Source organism: Corvus kubaryi, unplaced genomic scaffold, assembly GCF_017639235.1.
Source record: "Corvus kubaryi isolate FWS band 111438036 unplaced genomic scaffold, C.kubaryi_AGA036_p1.0 64839, whole genome shotgun sequence".
Taxonomy (NCBI): Eukaryota; Metazoa; Chordata; class Aves; order Passeriformes; family Corvidae; genus Corvus; species Corvus kubaryi.
In genome coordinates, this window is record NW_024581547.1 from 18,435 (window position 1) to 31,707 (window position 13,273).

The window sequence follows — 13,273 nt, forward strand, 5'->3', positions numbered from 1 at the left end:
AGCTCTGAGGACACAGGTTTGGGCTGAGGGGGGAGGACTGTACTGTCTCCATCTTGTTAAAACGAGCTTCAGGTTCAGTACATTAACGTGTTAATAAGGAAGCCCTGTGTTCCCACACTGCTCTTAAAGGCATTCTCACACTGCTGACCTGACCCCCTTAATCCTGGCTTTCCTGGAGGAAAAGCTGATCCATCAGGCCTCATGTACCTAAAATGGGATGAAAGGGAGTGATGGGTCTATTGCAATGCTGGTGTTTCTCAGGTACCTCAAGCAACCTTGTTCTTTTTGTATTCCTCGCTTATTTCCCTGGGAAGAGGGGGGAAAAAAAAAAAGGAAAAAAAATCCTCTAGATGTGAGGGCTCAAATCACTGAAGATGAGAAGCAGCAAAAGGAAATAAAGAGGTCAAACGCCTAAGTTAGCTTATGATTAAAAAGAAATTAGTGGGGCTATTTTTAATTTGTTTAAATATATTACTTTCTATTAAAGAGGTCTTTATATTTCACTAAGTATGAGATGAAGTGTGTCACCAGAGGAAGATTTTTTCCGTTTTAGTATCGTTTCTCTTCAAAAATTAGAAGTCCGATGCCACTGAAGTCACAAATGTGGAGACAGCAGGAATGGCAGCCAATGTGGGACTTTTCCTCTACAATACAGCATGGTCACCTTCCAGTTGGGCTGGTTTGCAGGAATTCAGGGAAGACAACCATAACCTGTGCATAACAGGTATGTCATGGGGAGGTCTGTGGTATCACACAGCCTCCCAATTACTCAGCCTCAGATTGTTGTGCAGCCTTGAGAACCAAACTCTGCGTCTCTGCCCTCAGACCCATCCCAAGGTGTTGGGTCCCAGCTCAAGGCCCTGCTGGGAGCCCTCTTGGAGGCTGGAGTGTATCTCATATCTGAATTTAGCTGCCAGATCTTACATCTTTTTTTGTTAAATCTGCTAGACTATGGATATTTTCAGGCTGCAGCTGACAGAAATTAGAAAGGATAGTTGTAAACAAAGTTTTGTAATGCCAGAAGTCTATGACGGAGCTTTTATAATCAGTGCACAAGCTGAACGGTGATCTAACTGTTCCAAGGCTTTCCATGAGACTGCTGTTTTTTTATTTTCTTTCTTTTGTTAAATGAAGTTCCTTGAGAATAAAAACTGCAACTGGGTGAGTCTCTGCAAACCTGTGAGGCTGTGAGGGAAATACAGTTTGAATAAAAATAATAAAACGTTTGGTTAGGAATTTGTTACAAAGCTCCAAAACAATGCAAACACCCTCAGTCTCTTGTTTTGTTCCCAGCTGGAAAGCCAGGCCAGAGTCACTGAACATTTCACCAAGTCTTGCTAACCTTCTGAGCTGAGTTGTGAGAAATTGTTCTTGACATCACATGAGCTGGGCCACAAGGCAGGACTAATGTGATATTTGCTGTCGAAGGTTTCCTAGGAAACATGCTACTTAGAGCACTCAGCCCTCCCTGCCACCCTTCCTGCATCCTTCAGCTTCCCTTGCTCCCACAGGTTTTGCAGGGGGCAGGGATGTCCCCTCTGACCTCCGGACACTGTTGGCACAGACCTCCCCTCTTCCCAGCAGAGCCGAGAGGGGCTGCGGAGATTCTGAAGCTCACCCACCTAATTGCCCTTTTTTCCTCTGATTTCTCTCTTTGTTTTTCCCCAACACTCTGCAGTGGGAGAAGTGAGAGAAAGTAAGCTACATCCTGCAAGACTGGAGATGGAGAGAAGGAAGTTTGAGCCTTCTCAGTGAACTTAAGCTTTCCTGCCACGGGGGAGCTGGTGGAAAAAGGTTAGGAAAATCAGCAGATAACTTACAACTTAACTTGCCACATATTTTGCCAGCAGTTTGCAACGCAGTAGCTGTTATGGTACATAACCTACAAGGGCTTTTCAGCAGAATGGAGTTCCCCAGTTCCTTCCCATAATTTCACCTGGTAGGTGCTGTCCTTGACATCAGCCCCACAAAATGATTCCTGCCATCCAGGCCAAACTTTTCAGCTTGGCCATTTGGAGAGTCCCCATTGCGGATGGGATGAATGGAGTCAGTTCACACATGTTAACCAAATGCAAATCCTTAGATGGAAACTCATGGTCAGCTTTTTCCACTGCTATTTTCAGAACTTCCACAAAAGACCGTGCTGTGATTATATGTATTCATGATATGTATATCATGTATTCAGCTCAAACAATATTTGAATGATGCATTTAGAATTCTTCCTAAAAAAGGACCATGCTTCTGTAAACTACATCATATTTGTAAAAAGAGGGAAAAAATCTAGCTTGCTTTTCCTTTCTTCCTCCCTTTCTTTTTAATATATCATTTCATAAGGCTGTAAGAATTGGTGTTAATGCTACATTACACACAGACACACTTCTACATAATCATATGCATTTGCCTGTATTCCATACATAAACAACCCTATGGAATCCCGACTCTTCATTGTTAAGTTTGTCTCCATATTTTTCAAAGCAAAGCAGCTCTGAGTGTCACACAGTTGCTTTTTTCACTCTTGTTCAGTGGGCTTTGCAGAAAATGCAGCCAAACAAATAATGCATTGGGAGTTTTGTGGGTTGGCTGAGTTTTGGTTTGTTTTCACTCTTTTGGTTTGTTTTGCTATTATTAGATTTTGGGGGGGGGGAGTGGTTTTGGGTGGTTTTGGTTGGTTTTTTGGGGTTTTTTTGGTGGTTGTTGTTGTTGTTGTTGTTTTTAATTTTGTTTTTTTTACCTGGCCATTTATAACTGCCTCTTTCCCCTCTTGTCTCCACCACTGACAAAACACCATTTTTATGACTCTGTCATTAAGTGTCCTTCACATTGCCAATATTGATTTCCCCAACCCCTGGAAGGCCCAGAGTGTCACCTCCACGATGCTCCCTGAAGCCACTGGCTTGGAAAACGGGAGCACTCAGGTTGGAAAGGAGGTGGAAAGGAGATGAGTAGCCCCAAGTCCCTGGGCTGATTCATTTCTCTCCATGGTGCCGTTCCCTTCACCTCCCTGCAGGTCTGTGTAGAAGCTGTTTGGCCAACATGCCCCATGGGCCTTTTCTTAGTAAGGAAAGTGCAGGGGGTGGAAAAGAAATTCCATTCTGGATCATTTAGCTCTACCTTCAGTTTCTGGTGGCATCCCAAAGATAGGGGTGGCTTTTGGGCCGCCTTTTTGGCATGCTTTCAGGTTCAGGAGAGCTGCACCTGCTGGGCCCTGCAAAGCCAGTGGGGCGTCACCTGTAAATCTGGGCAGAATTGGGGTCTTTATGGCCAGAGAAGGAAAATCAGTAACGCTCTTCTCTTTCTGTTCCAGTCTAGAAAAGATCCCTCCAGGTGTGAAGTCTGCGATGTCAGTCAGCTTCAGAGACACAGCACCAGCTTAGCTGAGGATCTGCATGCAAGTCTCAGGTCAGTACCAATCTCTTGGATCAGCATTTTTCACTGTAGAGTTACTCTTTCCTTGCATGGAATTGGGATGGTGGATTTGCAAATCAGCCTCTGCCTGTGAGATACCATCATGAAACCACATTGCTCATAGAAGGCAGAACCTTTCTGCATTATGAGAGGCTACCCAATATGTGAGATTCTGGAGGTCACCCAGACCATTTGTTGTTTTCAGAACACTGTCAGAATGTCAGTCCTCATGGCACCATGTGTAATATATGTCAGGGGCTCTTGTTAAATCCCAGTGCCAGCTGAGGAAGGGAGGAAAGGAGATACAAAACCACAGCTTGAGTTATTGTTGGAGGCAGGACTGGAACTCGGGATTTCCTGGGCAGATTACCAGCCTTCACTTCTCCCTCAGTTGGTATAATTAGCAGTGTCCTGGATCACTGTTACTCCCATGCAAGCACACATCTGAATGCATTTTTCTTTGAAATTGTCTGTCTTGGGGTCATTTCTGTTGTGCACTTCGGGCTGTTGATGATCTGTTGTCTGCAGTGAAATGCTCACTGGTACACTGTAAATCATGAAGAGATGCAAAGGCATCCATTTGCTACTACTGATTCAGTCTCTCTGGATTTCTAGAATGGGCTACCTGTAAAACTTCGGGAGCCAAGTCTTGGAAAAACCCCAATCCTTTGTGGCTCTTTAATTTTTTTTTTGGTTTTGGCTGCTAGCCATGCAGACGGATGTCTTACATCCTTGAGATGAACCTAGTGCAGTCCTCATTGACCTAGCAAGCCATTTTTTCCCTGATGACAAGCTGGGATCACATTTTGTAATGACTGCTGCAAGATTGTCTTGTTAGGGAAAGGGCTAAGGTGGGATCGTCTTTAATGACAATGAAAGCACCTCATAAAACCTGATTCTTCGGTTTTACAGGCATGGCTGTAAGAATTTTAGCCAATGCAGACTTAGTAAATCAGTCAGTCAAAAATTATATCAGTTGAAGTATAATGTTCATGGCAGTCCAAAAACCTGAACGTGTAGGTGATTTGGAGGGCATTTTGTTAACTCTTTAATTGGTCGTTTGCGTGCTGGCGGCACTAGCTGATCGCCTGTAGGTCAGAGTAGTCCTAGAGCTTAGGTAAATGTGTATTGTTATATGTCACATTTTCATACGGCTTCTTTGCACAGGTTGGTAAAAATGATTGCTGCATAATTAAAATTAAGACAAGGTGGGAAAAGTGATTCAATTAAACCCCTGAAGCCATTGCACAAATTATCTGAAGTACCAAAAACTAATGAATAGTTAAAACTAGTTTTATCTTTCTACTCTTCATTCCTGGATCCTGAGGGTATCAAAATGGCTGAAGTCTCTCTGAAAGTTCTCAGAGGTGAGTTTTTGGGTGGGCAGTGCAAGTATGAGTCAGCACAGAGGAATCCAGGCCTTTTAAAATACCAGCACACAGAAACTTTGTTACCTACTTGTTTTGAATTGAAAATAACCAGACCTTACGCACAAGAGACCTTTTGGTTTCTCCACCAGCCCAGAATTATTTTGAAAACATCTGCAATATTTCACTCTGTATGCTGCAGGTATTATATACCAGGGAGGGTGATGACAGTAAAAATAAATGAGATATGTTGTAACCAAAACATCCCAAGTTTTACATCATACATTTCACAAGCCTAGCAAGCATCCTGTGCTTTGACTTGAAGGCCGAAGGCATGTGGTAGTTTTACAAATGTCTATTAGTATTAACAAATATGTTCCATTATTAGACAGTGTGCCACTGCCCCAACCTCCCAGTGCAAGAGGTGAGTTAATACGGCTTATAAAATGTAAGAGTGCTGCAGGCACAAACTATGGAAATCAGAGCCCTGGCTAAGCAGGAGGTCTCATTACATTTTGTGGGACAACTTACTAGAGGCCTGAACATGAGCATAAAAGCTGCCTCCCAGCTAAGGCTTTTTATGGTTCCCGTCCTTTCCCAGAGCAATACAGCTCTAGGAGATTTAGAGCAGCAAGGTCTGCACCTTTGGATGCTGGCAGTGTGCTGATTCTGACCGGGTTTGAAGTGACAGAATTGAGATGGGTATGTTTGCACTGTGCCTTTGCTTTTTAACAGAATCGTTGGAGGCTGAAAGTAGCAGGGCACGGAGGAGTTGTGCTCTTGTTGCTTTTTGGGTTTGTCTTTAGTTTTTTTTTTGTTCTTCTTGCATGGCTCTGTGCTGGTAGCTTCAAACCCCCATTTCTTGGAAACAAGAGTGTTTCTTGGTCAGGTTTGACAAGACTGTGAGTGTTTGCATACGCACATGAAGACCCAGTATGTTGAAACTGTATAAAACAGTGCATCTTTCAAGGAAGTAAAAAAGTCTGGTTGCTCTTCATTAGAACAGATACTGCCCTGCAAGATCTCAAAATATGGCTTAGGAGGGACTGTAGTCAGCCATCCAAGTGGAAATGTCTGTAGACGTTTCCCCTAGCAGGGATGGTGTGGATGCATAGAAGAGAAACACAGTGCCTTTTTATGTTTCCACCTCTCTGGAAGTGATTCTCACCCTGCGTTTGAAACAGTTAAAAACCCTCTTCTGATACTTAACCAAACTTAATCAGAAACCTTAAATAGGAACTAATTTACTGTCACAGGTAGCATGCTCATCTTAGTACTAACTTTGTCGATCCAAAAAAAAAAAAATCCCTGCTGAGGACTGGGGTGATTCAGGGAATAGTAGGTTATGAAAACATGATGTCAACTCACTAGATGAGTCTTTCATTAACGGGTAAAGCTTCTGTAGGTAGAAAAAATAAACCTTCTTAAAGATTTCTGTGGCTCAAGACCCCAAGAGATGAGGAGAGCAGAGAAAAAGGAGAAAACTGAAGCACAGGAGGTGTTCAAATCACATGAGCTCTCTGCTTTCTCATGCTTCATAGTGGAAAAGCAAACAGCCAAACATTGTCGGGAGTGTCCTAAAAAGCCAAAATGTGAGTAGACAAGTTGCAGTCTCCCCCCAAAACATTTTCTTCAGTCTTTTTTTGATGTGTATTCAGCCTAGACTGCTGGTAATCAGAGACAAAATTTCCACTACCTGTGATTCAAGAAAAACACTGCTTATGCCATTAAACAGAGTGATTTTCTGTAGCCTTTTCTGTATGGTCTTGGCTTGAGACCACCCAAATGCCAGGTGAAGTAGTGCTTGGGACAAGTCGAGGTTTTCCTTATGCTCCAAAGCATAAGCAACAGACTGCAGTTGATTTCATAAATGCAGACTGATATTTTTAGGAGGCTACCAACAAAAACCAGGTTATGGGATGGGCTGTTGTGGATTGCATCAAGAGAGTGCTGAAATTCCTGCCCTGCATATAGGAATGTGGAAATGACCCAAGAGTGTTTGGGATGCCTTTGTGGATTTTGTGTATGTATATAGCATAGTGTAATGTTTATGGAGATGTATATATATATATGGCAGTACCATGCAGGACTAATATGAGACATAAATGTTGTTAAAAGACATTATGTGACACACTCACAATTTTTCCTCTGTGTGCAAAGAGTGAGTCAAGGTCATGGCACCAAATTCATCTTTCAAAAGTGCCTCATTTCACTGACTATGGAAGGCTTGGACCGCTGGCCTGTATTTACTATAAAAATACATGTTTTAAGCTATTAAAAAAACGTTCAGCAATATTTTGATCTGTTAATATGGACCTTTTCAAAGAAAAAATGCAAGCTTTGCCACCAGCCAGGTCCACTCCCGTGTCAGACCCTGCAAATAGCAAGTGTATGGAAAAAGTTTAAAACTTGGATTGAGGAATGCAGCCAGGGTTGCTGGTGCAGGAGCCAGGAGCACAACCCCTGCCTGCTGGGCTTTGTGGAGAAGACCTACACTATCAAAGCTCTGGAAGGTAAAGGAATGCATGAGGGCTTTGAAGAAATTCTTTTAAAAGCCTCTGGAATTACAAAGACAGTGAGAAAGGCTTTCCACAGACTTCCTGGAAATGCCATGTCACTGGTGGGTTCCTCTGGGAACTGAAGGAGGCAGCAGGAAGCTGGTAATGGCCTATTAAATTTGATAGGACTTGCTTTGGTGGTGGGTGGTGGGACCACAGCATTTCCATGTGTTTTCACTAGTGAGCAGCAGAAGGATGTGCACATTGTGCTTCCTTTGGGGTACATTTTCCATGTTTTTAATACATGAGACAAACCTCATTTCTAGTGAGTTTGGGGTCCCACCATCCTCATGTTATCTCAGTAAGCACAGCCCTTGCTCAATAAATCCACGTGCAGGGACCAAAACGTTAGACTGCTTGAGGAAACAGTTCTTGGATCAGCCCAAAAAAGGGGCAGGGATACGAGATAGCCCTTTGGCAGTAGGGTTGCCCAGGGATACATCTGGAAGGGAAGGTCTGCTTTGGCACGGATAGAGCCATTACAGTGATGCCTTTCCAAGAGGATAATGTTCTTTGGGTGTTCCCCCCTTCTCCTGGCTTATATGTAAGATGACAACAAGGCTGAAAAGACCCTGCTGGGTGCTCAGAAAGGGACAAAGTTAGTAATGGCCAGTGTGCAAAGAAAGATTAGACATGAATAGAATTGGATTGATTGCCTTAGACAACTTCATGGCTTTCCTTTCCTCCCTAAAGGTTTTTTTGTGGGTTCTTTTTTAGTAAAATAAATCACAGCTCATGAGAGCGCTGTGCAAATATGTCAGAGTATTTTTGGTGGCTCACAATTAGCCTTGATAACCCAAAGGATGGAGGCTGGCATATGCCATGGGAGGAGTCAGGGATATTGTGCATCTTTGTGTCTGTGGATATGTGACAGATTTCTTCAGTCAGATGCAGGCCAGGCCGAATTTAGCCACCTTGGCCTGGATATTATCCCTGTGGCTAAAATTGCCAGATCATTTACCCTGGAAATTATTGCAGTGGTGCACTGCCAAATGCACAGTTGTATTGTTCCTTTGCTTCATGCTGTTGGGTGTTAAATGTACCTCTGAGCCTTAAGCAAGTCTTGATTGAGTGTTTTTTGTTTACAAGAAATTATGGAGGGGGAGAGGAATCTTTCAGTGTTCTTTCAGGATCTACCAAAACCTTTGTCATGTACTTCTAGCTTAGGTAGTTATGACTTAAAGGGTGAGAAGGAAGTAAAAGGGCTTGTGTAAGAGTTCAGATGATGGATCACTTGGATTTATAGTGGGAAATCTGCCTTAGTGATGGCTGGAGTGAGAGCCAGAAAATTTTAGGATTTTCTATGCACAACCAGAGATCAATGACTAACCCAAGTTTGTGAGCCATAAAATGAGCAGGCATTTTAGACTTTAGGTAGGTGCTGACAGTAAATCTCCTGATGATGTGGAGATGAAGGTTCTCCTGTCCCTGTCTACAACAACAGCTGTTTGCTTGGAAATATGTCCAGAGAGACTTTGCTATGCTAAAACCCCCTGTCTTGTGCCCTTGGAGTGCTGAGATCATCCGGGCTGGGAATTGTGGGAGTCCTTTTTTAGAACATGAACATGTTCAGGTATCCCTAAAGAGCAGCCATTTGGGGCATCACATCTTCTGGAGAGCTGTCAGGATCTGTATGCTTTAGAGGCATCCCAAGCTGGGGAGGAGATGTTTGTTTTCCAATTAGCTTTTGTCTAAGGAATAGAACTAGAAGAAGGAACCCTCCATTAGGAAAATGACTGTAAATGATAAATTCTCCACTGTTGTTCCCAAAGCAGAGAGATTCATTCTGTTAGGGTCACCCATTCTGCAACAGAACTTTTCTTTCAATTTCACAAGGAGATTGTCTCCATGGGGAAAGGTTCATCTCTCCATGCAGTCATCCTTTTGGGTAGGATGAGGAAAGCAATTGCAAGGATTAAAGAGGAGCAGCTCTCCCAGAGGAAGCTGGCTGGCAGCCCTCTCTGGGAACCAGCACTGCCCACCAGGGAGAAGCTCTCTTCTCCTCCTTACAGCCCACACATTTCACTGTGCACTTGCAAGGCAAAGGTGAGCATGATACAAACCTACATCTCAGTCAATAAAACCTCAACACAGAGAAGAAATATTATGTCCTTCCTTATTTGTTACACAGAAGAGAACAGTGGCGTGCTGGCGCCAAGAGACACAGGTTTTTTTTTTTGGTTTTTTTTACTTTTTTTTTGACTTGCACTGCCATTTTTCCTCTGTGGAAAGAGGGAGTCATTCTGGCTCTAGTTGCATCTGTTTTCACTATTGCCAAGAAGAAAACTTCCATTTGCCAACTGAACTTAAGGTCCAAGGACCAGCTCAGTTTCCTTCAATAACTTCTGGATCTTTCTCGCTTGATCATCTCTTGTCATGATGAGCATGACAAGGAAACCAGCAAGGGCAGTCCAGCTTTCCAAAGCAAAAGGCTCTTTCCTGAAGTTCTCACTAATTTGGGTCAAGGTTTATTACCAGGTTGAATTACAGACATACATGGCTCTAGATGCCTGCTCTGTTGTCTGCTGCCTGCTCCTGAAGCCTGAAAGTCTCTCCGTTAAGAGCTTGCAAACCAGAATAATCCCACTGCTGTCTTGCATGGATTCAGCCTTGTCTCATGGGAGTGGACAGCCAGGGTGCACATTCCTAGTCTGTTTGAAATGCTGCAAATGATTCGTGAAATGCAATATTCTTTTCACTCCACCTTCTTCCATTTCCCAGCACAACAGCACTTCTCTAGCCTCCTTTTCCTCTCCATCTGGCACTTGCCTCCTTCTTTCCCTGCAGCCCACAAACATTTTCTGCTCTCTGAGCTGCTGCCCTGGTCCCTGGATGCTGTTGGATAAACAGGGGCTAATCTTGGAGATCCTGGAAACCGTGGTTTCCCTCAGAGCACTGTGGTGAGGTCCCCTCTGGCAGCAAGGCCCCACTCCCCATCTTCCCCTTTCCCCTCTTCTCCTGCATCCGCAGTGAGTCTTGGGCATGGGAGCCAGAGAGGTCCCCGCTGAGCGAAGATCATCAGATGCAGTTAAAAATGAAAACTGTGATGGATCAGATGGATTAGACAAAAGATGGATTGATTGTTCTTTTTTACTTGAGTAACTTGAATTTTTAATAGTTTTAAGAATTTTTAATAGTTTTTTTTGTTTCATCTTGGCTGGCTTAAAGGTGAATATCTGCAATTTTAGCAATACTACTTTGTTCTGACTGGACACTTGGTACGTTTTATTTATGGAGTGAAATACTGTAAACACCCTTCCAGCCCAAATATGAGTGTTCTTTCTAAAAATTTCTTTCTAGGAATGAACACCCCCATAACAGTCATTGCTGAACTGTTTGCAGTAGACAAACACAAAGGACTGAAAAGGCAGCCAGAGATCAAAATCAGAAGAAAGATCCTCAAAAATGTTTGGCACTGCTTGCTCACCTTTGGAATATGCGTCTTGTTCCTCTTCTTAAAATATTTTATTTTTTTTAGTATAGCTGGGTGAGCTGGTATTTCTTCTGCTCAAGCTGTCTCTAAACTTATATTTCCAACAGTGGCAGCAGATTACGAGACGATACTTATAGAAATGACATTATATCTTTCTTTAAAATACCCATCCTGAAAGGCAAAATCTGGAGAAATTACAGGACTAAGAGGCCTCCTTTGAGAGGCAGAAACTATTTTAACTTGTTATTTTTAGAGCTCTGCAAATCACATAATTTTTCTCTTCACTGGCAATTCAAAAAAAAAAAATTGGAAATTGTAATAAGTTTAAAAAAAAAATCCTTTGCAACTTTTTTCTATAAAATGGAAAGTTGAAATATGTCATTTGTGGGCAAATGAGATGCTTCACTTTAATTTCACCATTTTTATTTTAGTTCCTTTTCTTAGATAAAAAAAAATTAGACGCAGAATGGTTTGTTTTGAGCTGACTGCTCATGTGGATGGGATGGGGGTTCTTGGCCAGGACACCTGTCTTGGAGCAGGAACAGTGACATGGACAACTGTGTCCTTAGTTGGCTGATCCATTGTGAATGTTCCTGTGGGTCTGTGGACCTTGCTTCCTCCTCCACCATGCACCACAAAGATTAAACAAAGAGGTTTGATCTGGGGTATTTCTGAGGAATAATGCTGATACCTCCTGTGATTGTGGGCATTATCCTTGAATTAGCCTTGTAAGTCGCTTTCTAGGGATGGGAAGTGCTGTGTGGGGAGCCCCACCATGCCCTGGGAGGGGTTGGATTGCCTGCCTGTGGAACACCTGTGCCTACGGAGCATCCATGCTGGGATGCCCGCTGGTGTGTGGGTGAGTCACGGGAGCTGTTTGCAGTGAGGAGATGGGGCTGTAATCGGAGCAAGGGGCTCTGAAACTTTCTGGCATTAAGGAAGGTTGAGCACTGATTTTGTTTTAATGGGGGGGATCTTGAAGAGGGGCCTGACTGGTAACAATCGGCCACTAAAATATGATGGGGTAGGAAGAGGTGAGTGCAAAAAAGGGGTAGCAGTAGCAAAATAAACATCAGCAGCAAGAGAGGGTTTGAGGTAATAAATTAAGATACTTACATTTGGAAGCAAGTGGGGCAGGAGATCTGGGGAGGGTTGGATGATTGACGTGATATTCTGTGAGATGAATTACGGTGTTTGAGTGTCTTAGGAGCAACCAGGTGACTGGATTCCCACAGGATCTCACACAGAGAGATCACCCTCGTGATCTCACACTCGTAGGACAGTGTCAGAGAGCACCTTCACTTGCAAGACACTGCTCACAAGCAGATGTCCCAGGATATGCAGTCTTGAGCCCTTTCCAGCTTGGGAAAGGACCACTTCAATATTCATTGTGGATAAAAACCAGTAATGCTTCTATTTCCTTTCTCTGCTCCTCTTTTTTAATGCGAAAAGATCTCAGTAGAAGAAACTTGTTTTTCTGAGATCTCACTTCCAAAACTTCTTCCTCAGAGTGATTCAACCTACAGTTTTAGAGTTTTTGTTTAATTACATTTTTAAACTTCCCTCCCTTAATTACTCCTGGTTTTTTTTATTAACACCTAAATATGCTACTATTTGGGGCACAAACAGACAGAGATTACAATTAACAGAATAATTACACTCTTTTTGTCAGTGTAACCTCATGGTACAGAAAGTATTACAAATCCATTTTAAAACATATTAAATGTTCATATTAATGAGGATAATAGAGAACAAGTACCAGCAAACTAAATATTGTTAATGAGTTTGAGCTATTAAATTCATTACCATTTCCTTTCATAATAAAGTGGTTAGTTGCTAATTAGACCTTTTTTAACTCATCATTATTGAATTCATTACATTGTGTGCAGTTAACCCTTAAAGATCTGCCTGGGTTTACAGATGCAATTAAAAAATAATTTCAACAGCATCTGAAGCTGAGATGCCATTCTCAGACCCGCTTGTATTTTTGACAGTAGCTCCATGTACTTTTCTCCTGGTACATTTTCTTGACACATCATGCCTAGCAGCTTCTCAGCTGTCACAGCAGCTCCAGCAACACATACGATGGAAACATGCTGTATTCATTTCATTTAATAGCGTTTAATGTTAAAGCTAAAGTAGAACCCACTTGTTTGGCCAGGGAAAAAACATCCCTCAGTGCGCTAAATGGTTGACGTCAACGAGCTGCTCTTCTCCAAGTTAAATCTGCTCGGAGTTGGGATGAGGTACCTTTTCCTCCTACAGGGTATCCTACAGGATACGCTTGTGCCTATCTGGGTATCTGGTCTTTCTCTCCAACCCTAGATGGAAATCTCATCCCTGCCAGAGTTCGTGTCAAAAACCCTCTTTGATTGCAAGGCATCCCTGCACTCATTTTTGGCAGCTCTGAGGGTTTGCTCCACTCCTGGGAACGGGGTGAGTGTCACCGTGCCTGTGTCTCATCCCACCGATCTGATTCCTGGAGAGGGCACTCCTGGGGACTGAATCAA

At 42.9% G+C, this 13,273-nt stretch overlaps 1 long non-coding RNA gene across 1 annotated transcript in view; it reads left to right on the top strand.

Annotated features, from left to right (window-relative positions):
• The first annotated feature begins 556 nt into the window (after nt 1-556).
• Nucleotides 557-13,273, top strand: part of LOC121672672 — a 39,288-nt gene continuing 26,571 nt past the window's right edge. Inside the window, exons 1-3 of the long non-coding RNA XR_006018925.1 lie at nt 557-724; nt 1,679-1,794; nt 3,305-3,399. This is a non-coding gene — a long non-coding RNA (uncharacterized LOC121672672). The remainder of the gene's footprint in view (nt 725-1,678; nt 1,795-3,304; nt 3,400-13,273) is intronic.